Consider the following 23,668-nt stretch of genomic DNA (forward strand, 5'->3'; position numbering starts at 1 on the left):
CAATAAAACAAAGTAAGTCTAAATAAAGTAGAATGTGATATATAATATTTTCCTAAAGTCAAATTACATAAAGTATAAAGTCATAAATAATGCTCTCCAGCATCCTATTGAGTAGGAGGTGTCGGATCCTGACCATCACCTGGCTGAGAAGAACCAGAACCTGAGGCTCCACCAAGTCTAGCCATGTACTCCTCAACGATTCGGAGACGTTGGACCACATCCCGCATCTCTTGTGCAGTAGGGGGCGGTGACGGTGGTTGAAGTGTGTCAGTCACTTCACGTTCCGCGCTCGAGCGAATCCTACGACCAAGTCCTGTCTGATGGCCCCGACGGCGTCCAAAGACTGTCTCAACTAGGGCAATGTCGTCCACCTCAGTTGTGGCAGTACTCGCATTGGAGGTGGTCGTAGAAGATTGTGTCTGCTGAGTTTGACGTACCTCCATCAACTTTTCCTGTATTATTGAATTTTTAATACAACTATTGCAAATTTACAAAGTAAGAAAAATATAAAAAATATACAATTACTTACATAGTTATCATGCGCTACTTCATTGACCCAACCTCTCCCTTCTTTATATTTAGTATCCATCCAAGTTTCTGGAACACCTGAGAGATGGCCAGTTTGCATATTGCGCTAATATACAAAAATTATTTAGAAATTTAATAAAAATATATGAATTTTTTTAAAAATTTAATAAGAAAAAATACCTTCTTATAACGAAGCGCTGGCATAGACTGCGATCGTTGGAAGCTATTTTGTTTTTGTTTTGCTCGATTCGCAGCATTAATCTCAGAGCGCCTCTACAAAATGACATTGTGTTAATTATATATATGTTATATTAACAAAACTAAATTAAAAAGAAATTTTACCTTCACTTCAGGTCGATCAAAATAATCAAGCGCCTTCTTCCATTTTTCTTCTACCAAACCATCAGGAGCATGTCTCCGACCATGCTTCTTTATGTGAGTAGATATATCATTCTTCCATTCTAAGTAACGATCAGCGCAAGATCGTTGAATGCCGAGAAGAATGCCACTTCGATGTTCTGCCCCATACCGAGTGAGACCAATATCGAATAAATCATCCTAAATTAAAATAAATTAAGTTAATTAGTCAAATTTAACATTAAATTCAACAAAATACAAAAGATAAGACATAAATTACCTGTAGACGAGGAAATATTCGATCCCTAACTTCCTTTGGTACTTTATCCCATCGATCATAGTCGGGATCGACATATTGTCGAATGAGAAGGCCGATCTCCCGAGACAAATGGTGAGAATATTCACCAATTTCCTTGTACGTCTTTCCTCGAACATCCCACTCAAGGGGTAATGGTCTACCTAAGGCAGCCCTAGCCTCTCAGGTTGATATCCCTTTGTTGATGCCACACCTTTTTATTGCAGGCACTATTATTTTACAATTGCATAATATTAAATTATACATTTATAGTTATAAGGTTAATTTATGAATAAAAACAGTAGATAGTGCATGAATTACCTCTCTCACAGTCAGCCTCTATATGTGTTGGATCTCGAGGAGGATCTGCCCCGCCATCTCCTCCGTGATGTCGCATTACCGCAGAAGACATCTAATAAATTTAAATATAATGATATATATATGTGTGTGCATATAATAAAATGTTGACAAATAAAGATAAACATAAATAATATGGTTATCCATAAATAATATTATCATTCAATCTTTGAATGTAAAAATTACAACTTAATCATCACTATAATATTCATTATCACTATCATTCTCATTTTCTTCTACATTATCTTCTTCTAAGTCCATCTCTTCCTCTTCCTCTTCCTCTTCATCGACCATTTCCTCTTCCTCTTCCTCTTCATCTTCCTCTTGATCAACAGGAGTATCTACATTGACAATAGATGGCGGTTGATCTCTACGGCAAAAATTGATTTCTGGCAACGGACCAAGATCAACAAACAATTGGAAATCAGATGATATTGTGTCATGCATAACATCTATTTCAATGGGATCCAACTGTTCATCAGCTGCTGGGGTGTCCCACACATTTCTATGATGAACTTCTTCAACAATTTTCCAATCCCGGTCATTTTTCAAATCATCAAGATAGAAAATTTGTTTTGCCTGAGTTGCCAAGATAAACTTGTCATCTTTGTACCACTCGAACTTGGTAAATATTCTGGTTATATTATTTTCATTCTTCATCCTACTCTTGGTAGGATCTGTATCAAACCATTTACACTTGAATAATACAACAGAACAACCAGCAAGGTATGACATCACTATAACCTCTTCTAATTGCCCGTAGAAACTTTTGTTGTCTACTCCGGGTACTAAGACACCACTGTTTTGATTTTTCAAATTTTTATCTCTATCATAGCACAAAAATCGAACTCCATTGACAATACACCCAGTGTATGAAGAAACAAGATTAGAGGAGCCACTTGCTAAGGAGAATAACTCTTCAGAAGCCTCTGCAGATCCCGCTTGTCGAAAGTTGTAAAGCTTATTGTAAAACCACATGGGGAACTCCTTTTTCTGTAATTGATCTAGGTTTTCAGCACCACTAGATAAAAGGATCTGCTTGTGCTCTCTACACATATAAAATATGAAAGACTTAAAAAATTTGAAAGATAAATGGAAGAGTAGATAAATATATTGTTAGTGTGATCAAAGTACTTACTGAATATATGGGAGAATCTCAACGCAATTGTTGAGAATGTACCACTCAGCAGTTTTTTTAAGTTCATCGTCCAAAGTTGTTAATGTCTTCTTACCGATCGGACGACCTTGAGATTGAAACACAGACAACTTCTTTGGTGATGGAATTGCATCAACATTTCTATCTGGATGATTAAACCTTGTTTCCACCCCTTTGAAGTACATAGAACAGAATGTCAATGCTTCATCGACGACATAACCTTCAACTATGGACCCCTCAGGACGAGCTTTATTACGCACATAATGTTTCAATTTTTTCATGTATCTCTCAAAGGGATACATCCACCTCATGTGTACTGGACCTCCATCTATTGCTTCTTGAGGCAAATGTATCATTAGGTGAACCATAACATCAAAAAATGCTGGCGGAAAAATTATTTCTAGTCCGCAAAGAATTTCAACAATTGATGTTTTCACTTTCTCCAAATCAGAAACAATCAGAGTTCTAGCACAAATAATCTTGAAGAAAGTGCATAAGTCAATAATGGTCTTGGCAAAAGACGTTGCAATATGACATGACAATCGTGGGATTTCAACCCAATAATCTTATTGTCATTTTCAATCACATTCTTCCTTAGATTAGATGCAAACCCATCTGGAAATTTGACTGATTTCAAAAATCGACAAAACTTATGCCGATTTTCAGGAATAAATATGTATTTCGCTGCCGGATTTTCCATTCGACCATTTACCATTCTGAGATGCAATTCTGGCCTTATCTTCATCTTCTCCAAATCTACTCTAGCGCTAATTGTCTCTTTGGTCTTATTTTCCAACTCGACTATTGTGCCAACTAAGCTGTCGCATACATTTTTCTCAACATGCATGACGTCTAGGTTGTGTTGCAACTTCATATTGGCCCAATATGGGAGCTCAAAGAAAATGCTTTTTTTACGCCAACCAACTTGCTCTTTTGTGCGTTTCCTTTTTTGTCCACCATAGCTAACATGCTTACCAGGAAGAGATTCAGGCATAAATTTCATTTGTGTGAAAATAGCTTCAGTGCTAAATTCCTCTGGAGGTGGTCTTTTCTCAACTGAACCATATAACTTCTTCTTTTTTCTAATTTGGTGTCCCATTGGTAAAAAATGTCTGTGATCGTAAAATGCAACCTTATTTTGCAAACGAATTGATGGTGTTGATACATTGCAAGTAGGACAAGCAGTGTAACCTTGACCACTCCATCTAGAAAGACTACTCCTCGCTGGAAAATCATTTATAGTCCACAATAAAGCTACTCGAAGCTTAAAAAAACTACCATCAACAACATCTCGAGTCTGAACACCGTTCACCCATAATTCCTTCAGCTCATCAACCAATGGCCTTAAGAAAACATCAAAATCTTTTCCAGGTGAATGTGGACCAGGAATTAGTAAAGTCAACATAAAGTTAGTCTCTTTCATGCATAACCACGGTGGCAAGTTGTAAGTCGTTAACACAACCGGCCACATGCTATAAGAAAAACTCATATTTCCAAAAGGATTGAATCCATCAGCAGCCAATCCAAGACGCACATTCCTAGGTTCCATTGCAAACGCTGGATTGCTACGGTCAAAATCCTTCCATGCTTTCCCATCTGCAGGATGATGCATGATACCATCTTCTTTAACACGCCCTTCATGATGCCATCTCATATGTTGAGAAATGTGCCTTGACGCGTATTTTCGCATCAACCGAGGGGTCAATGGAAAATAACGCATAACTTTTTGGGCCACTTTCTTCCCCTTGGTATTTTTATCCACCAAACGATCCTCCCCACAAATTAGGCACTTGTGTTTTCCTGCATTTTCCTTCCAAAACAATGCACAATCATACTTACAAACATGGATTGACTCGTAACCCAAACCCAATTTCCTCATCAACCTCTTCGCCGCATAATGTGACTTTGGTATCTTATTTGGAGATGGGAATGCATCTTCTAACAACTCCAAGATTCCATCAAAAATTTTGTTAGGAATTTTCCCCAACACTTTGAAATGCATCAACTTAGCTACGAAATTCAAAGATGTGTATTTTTCACACCCTGGGAATAACGGAGACTCCATCTCGGCAAACAAGTCATTATAGTATTGGCTAGTACCTCTACATTCTGATGCTGGTGGTATCTCATCATCAACCTCGTTCTCATCATCTTCACAATTGTTAGGTTGTGCTATATCATTAAGAACATCATCTCGTCCTCATGACATTGGTGGACCACTCTATTGGTCGGTATTATTTCCTCCTCTCCATGCCAGTACCAATTTGTATAACTTCGTAGAAAACCATTCTAAAAAAGATGACTTTCTAGCACACCAATCGTTTGAAATTCGATATTAAGACACTTGTTACAAGGACACTTCACTAGTCCCCTTGTATCCACAAATTGTTGAGCTCTCTCAACAAATGCAAACGCTCCAGCAACATACTCATCAGAAAATTTATTTGAATTATTAATCCAAGTCTTATCGATCGACATTCTATAGGACACTGCACAGTGTAAGAAATTATTAATTATTACACTGCACAGTGTAAGAAATTATTATTTGAATTATTATTTTTTCAATGAATTATCATGTTTTACAAATAAATCATCAATAACTTATTAGATTAAAGTTTATTAATCAATAAATTAAGTGAGTAATTAATAATCAATTTAATTTCAATTTTATATAATTTAGTAATTACTTTTATTTGATTTAATTATTTGTTTTATTATACTTATTTTATTAATTATTACCTTTATTGGTTATTAAATTTAGTAAAAAATTTATAAGTTTATGCATATTGACCATTTATGATTATTATTTATTGTATAATTTTATTGATTCACTCTTTACTACGTTTTTCTTTTTATTTTTTTTAATGAACGCAAATTGCTTGCTCAGAGTTGATGTATGGTACATATATACATAAATTTCCCTAAAAAAACACACACATGTACCATACATCTTAATTAGAAATATATCATATTTTTTCTTGGGTAAACCTGACTCCATATTTCTTGAGGAAAAATAGTTGCATCAAGAAAATGGATAGGCTATTACAAAAGGATGGGAAGTAATTAAAGAAAAATAACATCACAAAGAACAACAAATATACATATTATTCTGAGAAACTCAAAACTTGTAAAAATAGTAAGACTTCCTTTTATTGATAAAAAACAAATATACTATTTTAAATAGGACTAAATATGTGTAAATATCAATCTAGTTATAGGTAGCTATAGCTTAAACATATTGTATTAATTACATGGAATTAGATTAACCTCCACTTAACTCTATATTGGGTTCTATTAGAACAACATATATTTTTCTACATACATTAAAGTTTTACAAAAATTCAATTGAAACATGTATTCTCTTAAACTTATAGCACATAATGAAAAAAAAACCAAAATAAACAATCCTAAATACAGAGAATAAACACATTTGAAGAGTAAATACCTCAATAAATCAATCAAAATCCAAAGTCTTTCGTTATAGAAAATCCTGCAAAACCAAGCTCTTGCTCAAATTACAATCAACAATTAATCCTGAAAATTAAAAATGCAGTGGTTAGTCAACAGAGTACAAATTAATAAAAAGAAGAGTAATGCAGTAGTGATTTATTATGTGGTTTGGTGTTGTTTTAGAGGCTGCAAGTAATGACAAGGGAAAGCTCTCTTGAAATGAACTCAAAATATGCAATTCCTGCTAATATTAAACAGAGATGATATATAATAATAACTTTCAAGTCCTTACCACAAAAATTATTAGTTGATAAAAAAATACAGCTAACAATAAAACATAAATATTATTAATTGATTTTCCCAAACATCGATTTATTAGAGATATGAGGACATTAGGCTTGATTTTAGGGATTGCATTTGGTTTTTCATTATGGTCAGAATAATAAGAGCTTATCTTTTATTATATTTTTAAAGATGGTTTTCCATTATGAACAAGCATCGAATTTTTTTAAACTTACCATAGATGCCACCTGTTTTTTTTTTTATATATATATATCTTAATAAATTTCACATTTATTTACAATTCTTTCCTTACTCCTTTTATAAATTTCTCCCCCACTTTTTATTGAACCCCAAACACCAAAAAAAGAAACTCCACTTTTTTTTTCTTCTGAAGTGAACCCCATCTCTCAATAGAGACAATGACATACAATTCATTAATTAGAGGTAAAATAACAAACTAACTAGCAGAGGAAGAAACTAGCACCAGTCCAATGAAAACAAACAACAAAACAGTCTAAAAAACAAATAAGCAGCTCAAAACAGACCCAAAAAAACAAACAGAAAAATGAAAACCTCCACACAAGCCAGCTACACTCCAACCATTAATTGGATTCTCAAAGATCAAACAAAAAATGAGCCACACTTGCAATTAAAAAAAAAAAACCACTTTAGTATTCACTATTTTCTTTGCTACTACATGAAAAAAAGAGAAAGGAGAATTGGGTTTCAAAGAGAACCAATACCCCACATCACACCAAACCTCACTTATGCCATTTTTCTTTTAAAGTTTTTATTTTTAACATGTAATGTCAAAGGGGCTGCTGATTAATGTTGATTGATTTCTTTCCTTAAAAATAAAAATGAGAGAACTAAAAACACATATGGAAGTTTTGAAATATAAGTAAACTCATAATTTACTCAAAAACAGTTTCAATTCTTTCAATTCCTCAAAGCATCAGACTCAGCAGTATCAATTAATTCAGCTTCAAAAGAAAAATACCAATGAGCTGGAATAAATCTATCAACATTAGCTTGATGGCAGGAAAGAGATAACTGGTGAAGTACCAATAAGCTTGTTTTAAAATTGATTATTTCATACAAAGAAGCAAAGATGCAAGTCAAAGAAATATAAAATGAAATGAAACTTTTAAAAATATAACTATTTGAGCATGCTAAATAGTAAGATGGGAAAAGTCAAAATATAACTGTAGAGTCCAAGAACTTTACTTAGCTAAGTTAGATAGTAGTATTATAGTATGTATAGTATTATCTTTGTTACTGTGGATTTTTTGTTCAGACCAGGAATTATTTGGACACTCATAGTAGTACTTATAGACCTTCTAAGTTTAACCTATAGTTTAAGAATATTAAGTATAACCTAAGGTTTGATTATATGACTAATATTAAGGATAATATTTGTTATATTATAAGGTTTAGATATCAACCAATAGGATTTTAAGCACATGTTATGAATGGGTAATTAAAGATTAAGTATTTTGGAGGATTGAATTAAATAAGGGTAAAGTTTGAATGTTATAGGGTCAGTCAGCAGCTTTGAATACGTTGAGGGCTTAGTCAAGGCTGTTTACCCCATTCAAACTTAGCTAAAAATGTGTAATTTCGTGTTTAATTAATCAGCGTGTGCCGATATATCGCAGCTATAGGGGGCGATATATCGCAGCATGTAGATACGGAAAACACGAGATGATGCACGGTCGCCTCGGGCATACTGGCCCAGGCGATATATCGCCTCCTCCAGCATGTTTTCAAACATTTTTGAATTCTTTTCCTTTCAGCCATTCAAACTCCTTCATAAGTCCAGCATCTTTTCAACGAGTCTTCAGCCTCTGCTGAACGATTATTCAAATTATTTTCACCTAAAAGGCCATTATTTTTATTCAAGTAAAATCAAGATACTTTCATTCCCAAACTCTATAAATAGGACCTAGTACCCAGCCATTATTTACCTTTTGCTCTAAGTTCAGAAGCTGCTAGTGTTAAGTGAGTGTGAGAGTGTAAACACCTGGTTTGGGAAAATCATAACCTTAAACATCATAAGCTTATCAAACACTTTGGGAAGTGAGGTTCTATAGTATTTCGGTTGTGGTGTAGATTGGTCTTTCAAGTCTTTGAGGTAAACCAAAACTTTAGCTCATTGTTTTATGTTATTTTCTTTCTCATAGCCTTCTATTCAGTTTCCTAACCTCATTCTTATTTTAGTTAGGAAATCTAAATTCTTGAGCACATAAGTTTTGGTAAGTATGACTTTTAATGGTTTAGTCTTTCCATCCCTTTCATTTCATCTCTTTTCTTCAAATCTACTCACCCTTTATATATGGTTTTAGGAGTGTTCCAAAAGTCCCAACTCAGTCCACATATCCCGGTAACTTTGGTAAGGAAAATAGGCTAGAATCAATATGTTATATGCTTATGTTATCTTATGTTTTATGTTATTAAATGTGTTATGATATGTATGCATGTATGTTTGTAGGCTTGGGCATATGACCCATATGACTAACAAGACCCCAAATGGGTTATGGGCATATGACCTACTTAGCTAGTAGGACCCCACTAATCCCATGGGCATATGCTTGTTTAGTCTATGGGACCCCAAGTAATAATGACCATTATAATAAGTGTATGTAATAAGTGTTATGATATGTCTTTATGTTATTATGAAATTTATGTTTATGACTATGTGTTAGATTTTCCTTGCTGGGCATTAGGCTCATTCCTTTTTGTATTATGTGCAGGAAAATAGCTTTAAGAGGCGGTAAGGTTCGTGGATGCTTGGGATTGTGTATCGATGATGAATGGAGTCAAGGAGCCGAGCGTTATTCGATTCGAGGATGTAGTTTCTATTTTATGTCTTTTACATGTATTTTCCGCACTATTTATGTAATGTCTTTTTATTTTAAATTATGGTTTTGTTTTTAAGACAATGGGATCCCATATCCTACTTATTTTATGTAAATAACTCTATTTCTACAAGTTTCCAATAAAGTATGGTATTTTCGCAAGAATGTAGTTTTGTGTATAGTTTCGTTAATGGTCCAAAAGTCTAGATTAGTGGGTCATTACAGTTGGTATCAGAGCAACGGTTCCTTCGCATGAAGTTCTCCTCGATACACACGCTCAAAGCTCCAAATCTGACCGCCAAGTAAGTGTTTAAGTTACTAGTTATGTTGCTTATGTGTATAGCTAACATCTTTAGTGTTTATGTTTTCAGTTAAGAATGAACAGAGCTTTAACCTACCAAGATATCCGAGCCATTAAGGCTTTAAAAAGAATAAGGGAGCCAAGAAACACCGTAGGAGCACTAGAAAGGATCACCCGAAGGTTGCTCTTGTTCCATCAAGAGATAGGTGGCCTTCAAGAGGCTAAGCAAATAATGTTAAGATCAACAGAACAATATGTACTAGTGATTAGGCTATTTAAAGATTTCCATCCTGTAATAGCAGCCTTAGAAGAAATGTGAGAAGAAATGAATGAGGAGGATGAATTACCATTAGCGATGAGATATTATTTCCTCTTAGTTAGGTTCACCACAAAATTTGAGTTTCAGTTCACAAATGAGCAAAAACATAGGATTCTCACCAACCTTCCTAGAGGACGTTTCGATGCACATGACAATGATGACTATGAGGCGATAGATGATGATATGTTAGATGATGGATCGAATGTAGAAGATCCCGATTTTCAGATTAGTAGTTTTATTATTTGTTTTATTTACTTTTTATGTTATGATTGTAAATAAGTGAAAATCTTTTTCCAAATGAATAACATGCTATTTTATTATCATGTATGAATTTGATTCTATTTTCGCAATCATAATAAATAATAAATAAAATGAATAATGACTAAGTTCGGTGAGGGTGGATACAAATCAATGAACCAAGTTTCCTTATTGAGAGTTAAGGGGCCATAGTAGTGGGAACGATTTTACTGATCCCAGCCCTCCCTCAATATGGTTAACTTTGGAACAAAGATAAGTTTCGAGCCTGAGAATTAAGTCATATAGGATGATTAGAAACACACTTAGAAAATAAAGATGACTTGTTTTTTTTTAAGTATAGAAACCCACTTTAAATATAAATAAAGACTTATATAATTTTCATAAGAAGTCATAATAAATAGGTCTGAGATATGTTTGTTTTAGAATAAGTTTTTGCCTTAGAGCCTATTAGGTAAAGTTCTAACATGTTTCTTTCAACTGTTAGAACTCTGCTACGATGTCGCTCCGAAGATCTGTACGCACCAACGGAAACGCCTCCAACGATGTTCCAGCGACCAATGCGGTCCCTACAGTTCGCCGAAGGGGAGTGCGTGCTACTGCTCGCCGCAACGCGCCAGCACCGCCAGCTGACACACTGCGGAAATTGCCAGACTACGACAACAAGTCGAGGAACTTCTGCAGCAACAACGCCAACAGGCTCAATCTCAGCCTCAGCCTCCGTCACAGCCGCAGCCGCAGCCACAGCAAATGGCCCCAGCACCCCAACAAGTTGGTCCATATGGGGGATGGCCAATGACGAATTACGCGCCGTATCCAGTACAACACATGGAGCCAGTGTATGAAAGGTTCCGCAAGTAGCACGCTCCAAACTTCGAAGGGACCACAGACCCCTTTGAGGCGGAAGAGTGGCTAAGGAATGTGGAGCCGATTCTGGCCCACATGAACCTCAGTAATGCGGACCGTATATCCTGCGTCTCATCTTTACTCAAGAAAGATGCCAGGATATGGTGGGACTTGGTCCAGCAATCCCATGATGCTGACACCATGACGTGGACCCGATTTGTGGAGCTGTTCCACAAAAAGTACTATAATTTGGCTGTACTTGCTACGAGGGTTGAGGAGTTCACCAATCTGAAACAAGGTACTTTAACAGTGGTGGAATATGCTCTTCAGTTCGACCGCCTAGCAAAGTTCGCGGCAGAGATGGTTCCAACCAATTATCTGAGGGTGAACAAGTTTGTCAGAGGACTTCGCCCGAAGATCAAGATGGGGGTTAAACTAGCGAACCCCGGAAACACCACATATGCCGACGTTCTCGAGACGACAATCGAAGTAGAAAGGTTGCAGGCCAACGTAAGCAAAGAAGAAGCCAGCAAGCCAGAACCTAGACAGCAAAGCCAACCTCAGGCCAGTGGGAACAACAATCAGTCTAGCAATAGCGGCAACAATCAGTCCAGCAACAACGGTAACGGTCAGAAGAGAAGGCATCCTGACAACAAGCAATTCGACAACAATAAGAGGGCACGTACGAATAATGGAGGAAATAGGACGGGCTACGTGGAGTACCCGCCATGTGCCAAATTTCAGAAGAAGCATCCTGGAGAATGCCGCGCCAACACCAAGGAGTGTTTCAACTGTGGACAAGAAGGGCATCGTAAGAGAGACTGTCCTCAGCAAAAGCCAAAAGGGAAGAAGGATGAAAAGATGGTTCCTGCTAGGGTTTTTGCTTTAACCCAAGGGGAGGCCAATGCTAGCAACAAGGTGGTCACAGGTCAGGTTTCTATCCTCAATAATTTATGTCATGTATTATTTGATTCAGGAGCCACTCACTCGTATATATCGTTAGGAATGATAGAAAAACTAGACAAACCCAGTGAAAGATTTAGAACTAGGTTTGTAACCGAGTTGCCTTCGGGCAAAGTAGTTCTATCATCACGAATAGTACGAGGCGTACCGATCAAGATTGAGGACATAGAACTAGAAGGAGAACTGATAGAGCTAATGATCAAGGACTTCGACGTAATAGTAGGCATGGATTGGCTAGCATGACATGGCGCAATGATCGACTGCAGACGCAAGAAGGTGATGTTCGAGACTCCTGACGGCCAGAGACGATGCTTCATGGGACAAGCTTCAGGACTACGCACCCCGTTAGTGTCATCTCTCAAAGCTCAGAGGATGATGGAGAAAGGATGCCAAGCATTCTTAGCCAGCATAACGGACGTGGAAAGGGAGACGCCACTTAAGGTTGGAGATGTTCGAGTTATACAAGAATTTCCAGAAGTTTTCCCCGATGACTTGCCAGGATTGCCACCAAATCGAGAAATAGACTTCACAATAGAATTAGTACCAGGCACTGAGCCTATCTCTAAGGCACCATACCGAATGGCACCTACGAAACTCAAGGAGTTAAAGACGCAGCTATAAGAACTCCTAGACTTGGGTTTTATTAGGCCAAGCCATTCACCATGGGGAGCTCTGGTACTATTCGTGAAGAAGAAGGATGGGAGTATGCGGATGTGCATAGACTATCTTGAGCTGAACAAAGTAACGATCAAGAACAAGTACCCGCTACCTCGGATAGACGATTTGTTTGATCAACTCCGAGGTGCGACTGTATTTTCTAAGATCGATTTACGGTCTGGGTATCATCAGCTCAAGGTAAAAGGAGAAGATATTCCTAAGACAGCCTTTAGGACTCGTTATGGACATTACGAGTTCTTGGTTATGTCTTTTGGTCTTACTAACGCGTCAGCCGCGTTTATGGACATAATGAATAGGGTCTTCAAAGACTACTTGGATAAATTCGTCGTTGTGTTCATCGACGACATTTTAATTTACTCCAAGGATGAAGTAGAGCACAAGGAACACTTGAGGTTGATTTTGACGCTGTTGAAGGAGCATCAACTCTACGCCAAGTTCAAGAAATGCGAATTCTGGCTTTCGCAAGTGGCATTCCTCGGGCACATCATATCGAAGGACGGAGTTGCAGTAGATCCATCAAAGGTAGAGGCCGTGAAGGATTGGCCTAGACCAAAGAACGCATCAGAAGTAAGAAGCTTCTTAGGGCTAGCAGGTTATTATAGGAAGTTTGTAGAGGGCCTTTCTAAGATAGCCACTCCACTCACTAACCTGACCCGGAAGCAAAAAAAGTTTAACTGGAATGATAAGTGTGAGGAGAGCTTCCAATTACTTAAGGATAAGCTTTGCTCAACACCAGTACTCAGTGTACCAACACCTAATGATAAATTCGTTGTCTAGTGCGATGCATCAAAGCTAGGATTGGGATGTGTGCTGATGCAAAACGACAAGGTGATAGCCTACGCCTCACGACAGCTAAAGGAGTACGAGCAGCGCTATCCAACTCACGATATGGAGTTGGCAGCGGTGGTCTTTGCTTTAAAAATCTGGCGCCACTATCTTTACGGAGAACGGTGCGAGATTTATACAGACCACAAAAGTTTAAAGTACTTCTTTACTCAGAAGGAGCTTAACATGAGGCAGCGCCGATGGTTGGAGTTAGTAAAGGATTATGACTGCGAAATCCTATACCACCCAGGAAAGGCGAACGTAGTTGCCGATGCGCTTAGTAGAAAAAGCTATGGGAATTTAGCAGCCTTATCCGGAATAGAAAAGCCGCTACAACAGGAGCTTATCAGTGCCGGAATAGAAGTGGTTGTAGGCAAGCTGGCTAATTTGTCTATCCAATCAAATTTGTTAGAGGATATACGAATTGGTCAGGGACATGATGACACACTAGCAGCACACATGGATGCAGTCAGAGAAGGCAAGACTACAGATTTCTCAATATCTAGCCAAGGCTTATTGAGATACAAGGATCGGGTATGCGTGCCGAATGATCAAGGCATTAAGAAGACGATTTTAGAAGAAGCGCACAACACCCCGTTCTCAGTTCATCTAGGGTCTACCAAGATGACTCATGACATCAAGGTAATCTATTGGTGGCCAGGGATGAAGAAGGACATAGTGGAGTTTGTATCTAAGTGTCTGGTATGCTAGCAAGTGAAAGCGGAGCATCAGCGCCCTGCAGGTTTATTGCAACCACTTAGCGTGCCAAAATGGAAGTGGGATGATATAGCCATGGATTTTGTGACGGGTCTGCCAAAGACGAATAAGCAGCATGATTCCGCTTGGATAATAATAGATAGACTAACCAAGTCGGCTCATTTCCTGCCTGTTAAGAATTCATACACGGCAGACCGATATGCAGACCTCTACATCTAAGAAATTGTACAATTGCATGGAGTCCCCAAGACGATAGTGTCAGATAGAGGATCGGTTTTTACATCTAGATTTTGGAGAAGTTTACAGCAAGCTATGGGTACTAAGTTAAGTCTTAGTACAGCTTTCCATCCTCAGACAGATGGGCAGTCCGAGCGTACGATTCAGATCTTAGAGGATATGCTACGCACGTGTATACTTGATTTCGAAGGATCGTGGAACAAGTACTTACCGCTGATCAAATTCTCATACAATAACAGCTACCAGTCGACGATCGGTATGGCACCTTATGAGTTGCTATATGGGAGAAGGTGCCGATCACCGTTGCACTGGGACGAGGTAGGAGAAAGGCAGCTTCTAGGGCCCGAAGCTATTAGACAAGCTCAAGAAGTAGTTGCGCTTATTAGACAGCGTATGCTTGCTGCTCAAAGCCGACAGAAAAGCTATGCGGATACCAAGCGATGCGATGTGGAGTTCCAAGTTGGAGATCAAGTCTTCCTGAAGATATCTCCTATAAAAGGTGTCAAGCGGTTCGGGAAGAAAGGCAAGCTTAGTCCCCGATTCTTAGGTCCTTTTGAGATATTGGACAAAGTGGGACCAGTTGCGTATAGACTAGCCCTTCCGCCAGCACTAGCCGATAGTCACAATGTCTTCCATATTTCGATGCTACCCAAATATGTGTCAGACCCATCTCACATCCTCTAGTACGATACGATAGCGTTCCAGAAAGAATTAAGTTACGAGGAACGACCGGTTAGAATTCTAGATAGAGGAATGAAGTAGTTACGGTCCAAGAACTTTCCTATAGTCAAAGTCCTATGGAGCAATAGTTCTGAATGCGAGGCAACGTGGGAGTTGGAGGAGGACATGCAAGGCCGGTATCCGGAATTATTTGGTAAGTAAATTTCGAGGACGAAATTCTTTTTAGTAGGGGAGAATTGTAGAGTCCAAGAACTTTACTTAGCTAAGTTAGATAGTAGTATTATAGTATGTATAGTATTATCTTTGTTACTGTGGATTTTTGGTTCAGACCGGGAATTATTTGGACACTCATAGTAGTACTTATAGACCTTCTAAGTTTAACCTATAGTTTAAGAATATTAAGTATAACCTAAGGTTTGATTATATGACTAATATTAAGGATAATATTTGTTATATTATAAGGTTTAGATATCAAGGTATAGATTTTAAGCACATGTTATGAATGGGTAATTAAAGATTAAGTATTTTGGAGGATTAAATTTAATAAGGGTAAAGTTTGAATGTTATAGGGTCAGTCAGCAGCTTTGAATACATTGAGGGCTTAGTCAAGGCTGTTTACCCCATTCAAACTTAGCTAAAAATGTGTAATTTCGTGTTTAATTGATCAGCGTGTGTCGATATATCGCAGCACGTAGATACGGAAAACACGAGATGATGCACGGTCGCCTCGGGCATAATGGCCCAGGCGATATATCGCCTACAGGGGGCGATATATCGCCTCCTCCAACATGTTTTCAAACATTTTTGAATTCTTTTCCTTTCAGCCATTCAAACTCCTTCATAAGTCCAGCATCTTTTGAACGAGTCTTCAGCCTCTGCTGAACGATTATTCAAATTATTTTCACCTAAAAAGCCATTATTTTTATTCAAGTAAAATCAAGATACTTTCATTCCCAAACTCTATAAATAGGACCTAGTACCCAGCCATTATTCACCTTTTGCTCTAAGTTCAGAAGCTGCTAGTGTTAAGTGAGTGTGAGAGTGTAAACACCTGGTTTGGGAAAATCATAACCTTAAACATCATAAGCTTATCAAACACTTTGGGAAGTGAGGTTTTATAGTATTTCGGTTGTGGTGTAGATTGATCTTTCAAGTCTTTGAGGTAAACCAAAACTTTAGCTCATTGTTTTATGTTATTTTCTTTCTCATAGCCTTCTATTCAGTTTCCTAACCTCATTCTTATTTTAGTTAGGAAATCTAAATTCTTGAGCACATAAGTTTTGGTAAGTATGACTTTCAATGGTTTAGTCTTTCCATCCCTTTCATTTCATCTCTTTTCTTCAAATCTACTCACCCTTTATATATGGTTTTAGGATTGTTCCAAAAGTCCCAACTCAGTCCACATATCCCGGTAACTTTGGTAAGGAAAATAGGCTAGAATCAATATGTTATATGCTTATGTTATCTTATGTTTTATGTTATTAAATGTGTTATGATATGTATGCATGTATGTTTGTAGGCTTGGGCATATGACCTACTTAGCTAGTAGGACCCCACTAATCCCATGGGCATATGCTTGTTTAGTCTATGGGACCCCAAGTAATAATGGCCATTATAATAAGTGTATGTAATAAGTGTTATGATATGTCTTTATGTTATTATGAAATTTATGTTTATGACTATGTGTTAGATTTTCCTTGCTGGGCATTAGGCTCATTCCTTTTTGTATTATGTGCAGGAAAATAGCTTTAAGAGGCGGTAAGGTTCGTGGATGCTTGGGATTGTGTATCGATGATGAATGGAGTCAAGGAGCCGAGCGTTATTCGATTCGAGGATGTAGTTTTTGTTTTATGTCTTTTACATGTATTTTCCGCACTATTTATGTAATGCCTTTTTATTTTAAATTATGGTTTTGTTTTTAAGACAATGAGATCCCATATCCTACTTATTTTATGTAAATAACTCTATTTCTACAAGTTTCCAATAAGGTATGGTATTTTCGCAAGAATGTAAGTTTTATGTATAGTTTCGTTAATGGTCCAAAAGTCTAGATTAGTGGGTCATTACAATAATTAATGGCAAATAAAAACTATGAATTTATATTATGTTATCCAATCCAATGGTGAATGCTTGTTGTTTGAAGGCAAATGGTTTTGCCAATTATTATTCTATGACTGTCAAGATAATAAAATAAGTTGGTTGACCCAAAACTAATCAACTCATTCAACATTAATCAAGCAAGAAATTTCAATATTGTAGCTTATTAAAAGTGGTTAGTCAATAGAGTACAAATTAATAAAAAGAAGATTAATGCAGTAGTGATTTATTATACCAAGTAATATATATATACCAAGTAATAGATGGGTAGTTTTGTTTCTTGTATTACTACAACCAAATATTTTAAAATGTCAAACAGTAGCAACTAAACATATAAAACACAATTACGATCCAAAGAAATCATTTCGAAAATGCATGTGAAGATATCAAGTTCGAGTTCATAGTTTGCCTTGCCTCACCACAATAGAGACGCTTACATGTTCATAGTAAGAATTGTTGTCAAATTACAGCAAATAACTAAGACATTATTATAAGCATCAGAAAAACTAAAACCCACGTCTAGAGAGAGAAGTGAGTGAACAGAGTTCTAGCATGAACGGTCAAGCTTACTTAAACTAATACATTATTATAAGCATCAGAAAAACTAAAGAGGATGCAAGATTGATGAGTCGACCAAAGAAAAACCTTACCAGATAGACAAATCCTTCAGCAGCTTGAACAATGGATTTCATTCGATCATTAGGAGTAGTGGGTGTGGTTAGCAATACCTTTAAAGCATACAAGAAGATGCAGGTTAATTTCATTTTAAAAAAAAAAAAACAGAATACTGTATCTATCCAAATGAATGAAAAATCGGAAGGCCAATAAGACACACCAGTTCAATATTCTTTTTCAGAGCTTCCTTTCTTAAATTATCAGTCTCTTCTAATGGAACATCTGGGACTACAAGCCCTGCAAACATCAAGAAGTGCAATAAGATATATAACAACTTAAACAAAAAGATAGATACTTCAAAACAGGACATACACATGCAAAACAGAGAGGGAGTTGAGAGATACTTCACTGTCACAAAAGAATATGTATATATATAAAAATCAACTGAACAAAACTAATAATAAAAAACTAAATACTTATATATATACCGTATAACTAAATATTTATATATATATGTACCGTAGATGGAGATTCTCCGATGGAGCTTGGAGGAACCGTACGTCTCCGGCGGCTTGGAAGAGCCACATATGGCGCTTGGAGGATGCTCGAGAGGATGGGATTTTGTGCGATTGGGGTTCTCATGGTTTGGGGTTTGAGTTCTGAGAGAAGAGAGAGAGGAGTTTGGGGGTTTCGGTTTGGGTCTGAAAATAAAGGGAGAGAGAGTGAGGAGTTTGGGTCTGAGAGGAGGGAGAGAGGAGTTCAGTTCGGGTCTGAGATTTGGGGTCTGAGAGGAGAAGGGTTTGGGGTTTGGGGTCTGAGAGGAGAAGGGAGAGCTGTTTGTTTTGGGGTTTCGGTTTGCTGAATCTGAAAATAAAGGGAGAGAGAGAGAGAGAGAGAGAGAGAAAAGTCATCAATAAAGGAGGGAAATTAATTGCTTTTCGCGCGAACAGGGGCCGCGTATATGAAATAACCTCTAGCGACGATTTTTTTCATGTGGTCGCTAGAGGTGTCGTCGCTAGATACTATTATTCTTGTAGTGTGTGAAACACAAGTGTGCCAGAGAAACAGCCAATTGCAAGACCTTAAGCAAGAAAATACTATGGAATCCAAAGAATGGTTGGTTGATGTGATGTTCAAAGAGATACAAAAGCTTGACGACCAAGAAGCACAAAACATGTTGTTATAAACAACCTACTCATTCTCATTCTACAATGTTGAGGATGCAACACGCCTTCGCATGAGCCATTTGTTAAGCTTGAGGCTATTGTAAGAGATATGCAACATACAATAAATGATTATGTGCAACATTTGGTACAACAATTGTAAACCAACAATCCAAAAAAGTTGCATAACAATATATTGATTCTATATATGTCATCAAAAGAAAAATAGGAAAGATCAAGTGCACAGTTTAAAGCTATGTAATGACATCTAACATCAACACATATCTCTAGGTATGATAATTGAGTTAAGATGGAGGGTCACAAGAATGAACATGATGATGTTGGTATAGTGCTCTTAAAGCATGTGTAAAGATATTTTATTTGGGAATTAATAAAAATGTATTTTTTAATAATTTTTTTCTATGAATAATTAATATAAATATCTGAAAATTCTCTATTCATTAATGTGGCTATGATCTTGTATAAGTACAAAATGATTAAGATCATCGAATAAAATATATACTCTTCAACATATTAAGGTATGTAATGTTTAACGAATAACTCCTAGTACGATTCACTAATAATTTTGAATGCATATGATCTATATGAATCGTTGATGTGGATATACATTTTAGTGAATGTGCTTTAATTATTAAATTATATAGGACCGAACTGATGTGAATTAATTTCTCTATTAATTTATTTTCTACTATAAAGACTTAATTCATATCAATTAGATGATTATATATAGATCAGCCAAAATCTCGAGTAGTCATAAACTCATGTTCATGTCTACTGGTTCTTTTGATTAACTCGTTAAGAATTGTTTTTAAAACAAGCTAGTATCTTTTGTTTTGGAAATTCAGTGACATATATGGATGAGAGCAAGTTCTTACAAAATTTGGAATCCAAACTTTCCTAACGAATCATATATTGGTTCCCTTAAGTATTAATTCTAGGATTGAATGACTATTGAGCTTAAATTTATAATAGAATTATTATTTTATAGTTCGCTAATGGATTAATGGTACTTAAGGATCGAGAGGTAATTAAAAGACTAAAACATTATTTTTGACCAACTCTAATTTACGAACCAATAATTAGAGGAAAAATTACATGAATGGATTATATCAATGTACTACAGGAGATTAGTATGTAAATATATTATATAATTACTAAGAATGAAATTCCATTTTTATAGCTGAGTAATATTGGAATTAATAAATAAAATTATTTAATTAAATTCTTTTAATTAATAATCTAATTTATTACAGCTTAGAATTGTAGGTCTATGGTCCTCGAACTACGTCTATACAACACATTTTAGGGTGTGAACATTTAAAGATAAAGAAATGATTAGTATGCAAAGGAATTAATTTTTCAAGACAACTATATAATTATACTATAATTAAATTTAATTAATTAATTATATATTAATTGATTAATTTAATTAATATGTTTTTTTTCTAAAAATAATTTAATTAATACATTTTTATGAAAAATAATGTTAATTATTCAGTATCTTAATGAGTTAGGAATTAATTAATATTGACAACATATTTCATTTATGAAATTAATTCATATTAAATTATTTCTAGATAGTAATTTAATTAGGTTTTATTAGATAAAGTAGTTTTGAATTAACGGATATTGATTAATATTTTAAATAATACATTATTTTAAATGCATAAATATCTATATAATCAAATAAAAATAATAAAATGAGAAAATGATGTGACATATTAAGGGATAAACCAATCATTGTGGTGGGACCCACTACAATGAAAAAAATTTATAAATAGTTGCAACTTATATATATATTTCGTGAATTGGATATTTATTATTTTATACTAAAAGATATCCACACTTGATAGGCTTCAAAATGTATAGTCTAATGCACGACCACCTTATTCTAAACCTAATAATAAATCACCTTCTCTTAAAAGACAAGCCTAGAGAGTTGGAAATGATATTGTTATTTTGAATCATAAGCTTGATTATATAGTCAATGATTTGATCCCATTTACAAAAATAGATACAAAATGATATTATTTGCCTAAAAAATCTTTTCGATGCCAACTATAGCTTCATATAGTTGGCTAAATCCAAAAGATCACCTGATATTAGGCATAGCAAGAATTACCTTCCATCAATAAGTTATCGCAACTGTTAGTACTCACTATTTAGTGATACCAGACACTACAAAAAAATATACATTTTGGATCATTTTTTTAATGCTAAAACGTCATATTTTACAAATTTATGTCTATCACATTGTAATCTTAGAGTATCACTAATGAAGTGTCAAATTAGTGATATAGTTCTATAACTTATTTATTAATTGGCATTAATTAAAGGCTTTTTAATTCTCTTATTTGTTTATTTATTTATTTTAATGCTACAAGAAAAAGACTCTACAACGACGACTTTTTTCGTCGCTATAGATCAAGAAGTCATCGCCAAAACGGCGCTGCTGCTCCGTATGTGTAGCGACCTATATCGACGACAAAACGTAATCGTCGGAGTAGGAAATCCATTTTTTGGTTGGACTGGGATATTGCAACGACATGTCGTTGCTGTAGGTGGTTACAAATTTGAAAATTTCAATTTCACAAACTCCTACAGCGACCACCTGTCGTCGCTATAGGTCCGTCGACCGCCACATCTACAACGACGATATCGTTCTTGTAGAGTGTGTGAGTTTATATACCTTCAGTGACGACATGTGGTCATTGTAGGGTGACGACATCTTAGATTTTTGTGTTCAGTGAGCACCCTACTACGACGACATGTTGTCACTTTAGGTATATACTTTTTTTTAAAAATAATTAATTATATTAATTAAATAAATAAAACCAATTTATTAATTAAATAATAAAACTAATTTATTAATATCCATAGTCTCCAAAATGTAAAAAAAACAAAACATAAGTAGTATAGTCTCCAAAATAATTAAAAAAACAACACAACATATTAATAAGTTAAAAATAACAATATAATCAAACTAAATGTCATCTAAATCAATTCCAAAGTCATCATCATTGTCGAGCTGTTATGGTGGCAGTTGTTGTGGCTGAGGTGGTGGTTATGGTGGTTGTAGCTGTTGTGGTTGAAAGTTTGCCATCATGGACTGTATCTTATTCATGTCCAAGTTGACAGGCTAAAATTGTGGAGCTTGGATGTTTAGATTTGTAGCTTGCATAAATTATTGCATTTGGTGGAAGTTGTTATTCTAGGTCATAATGGCTTGGCTGAAGTGTTAAACCATGGACTGGAAAACCTCAGCTGGTACCATTGGAAGGCCAACTGTGGTGGACGAAAAAGGTGATGCCTCTGATTGTGAAGAGGATCTGGTGGCACTTGAGGCAAAGGTACTAGTTCCCTTCAACTTGCGTCCAATACCTCGGTTATGGCCATGACGTTGACCAAGTACCTTTGAGACGACTTGTGTCTCATCAACAGTGGCACTTCATACTGAAGATTCAGATTGAGATTGGGATTGGAATTGTGTCTGGACTTCTTGTTGCAAGGCATCCCGTAGTTAAGAAACAAGACAATTAATACATAATATAATTGAATAATATTCATACATAAAAAAAAATTAGAAAGTTACTTACATAAGCATTCTTAGCATTTGTGTTCACTCATCCACGTGTCAGATGATTGTGTATGTCATGGAACGTATCGATAATGCTGGGCAGTTCTTTAGTCTGAAGATTTATCTTTAGAAAACAAAATTTAACAAAATATTAGTTAAATATTGAAATTATTATTAAGATAACCTAAAACATTTCAAATTATCTATATATTTTTATTTACCTTCTTAAATCGAGTAGAAGCATAAGAGGTCGTTCTATGGAGACTTGGATACTTCTGTTTTGCTCTGTTGCCAGCATTTTCCTTTAAGCATGCCATGAACTGTGGAGTAGTGAAAAGGTCAACCTTCTTCTGCCAACTCTCATTGTCTATGTCCTTCAGTGGATTCTTTCTGGCTGTCTCGATATCACTATACCCTCCATGTTTATCGAAGTATTTTTTCTTGCGACCTTTTCTATCCTTGTAGTGATCCTAAAACTCTCCCTCAATCCCAGTCTCTATCAGTCGCCAATTAGGGAGAGCTTGGGGAAGAATGAAAAATTCCTTCTAAAAAAAAATTAAAATGGTTAGAATATTGAAATTATAAGAAAACATTACATGTGAATAAGTTGATAAATTTAACTTAATCTTTTACATTAATCCTTTCTTGTGCTCATCCGTAACACTCTGCCATGAGTCATTATATAATGGGACATGGTGACCAATAAGTCTCATGAACAATGTCCCAAAATCACCAATTTCTTTGTAGGTTCCCTCCTTGAGATCAAAATGTAGTGCCAACAGACCTTTATTATCGTTGACGAGTTGTTGTAAATTTTTGGATCGAGACTGACCTCTTCTTTTTCCGACAACCACTGCATATGTTAATTAAATAATAAAATTAAATTGAATAAAATAATAGAAATTTGTTATTTATTGATAAAAAAAAAGAGTAATTAAAGTATATTACCTATCTCACAGGAAGTAGGAACTTGCGTAGGATCTGGAGGAGGATCACCCACTCCATCACCGCCATGAGAGCGAGCAACAGTAGCAGCCATATCTTTATACTTTAAATAGTTATAACATAAAAATCAGTTATAGTTGGAGGT

The 23,668-nt window shown here is 35.8% G+C and overlaps 1 long non-coding RNA gene across 1 annotated transcript; it reads right to left on the reverse strand.

Annotated features, from left to right (window-relative positions):
- Positions 1-745: 745 nt before the first annotated feature.
- LOC133815967 (uncharacterized) lies at positions 746-18,139 on the reverse strand. Its single transcript, XR_009884927.1, has 7 exons — positions 18,038-18,139; positions 17,853-17,930; positions 6,139-6,227; positions 1,502-1,592; positions 1,166-1,410; positions 871-1,086; positions 746-801 (listed from the first exon to the last, which is right to left on the reverse strand). It is a non-coding gene; the product is annotated as an uncharacterized LOC133815967 (long non-coding RNA).
- Positions 18,140-23,668: the final 5,529 nt, after the last annotated feature.

This window comes from Humulus lupulus, chromosome 2 (genome assembly GCF_963169125.1).
Source record: "Humulus lupulus chromosome 2, drHumLupu1.1, whole genome shotgun sequence".
In the NCBI taxonomy this organism is placed as follows: Eukaryota; Viridiplantae; Streptophyta; class Magnoliopsida; order Rosales; family Cannabaceae; genus Humulus; species Humulus lupulus.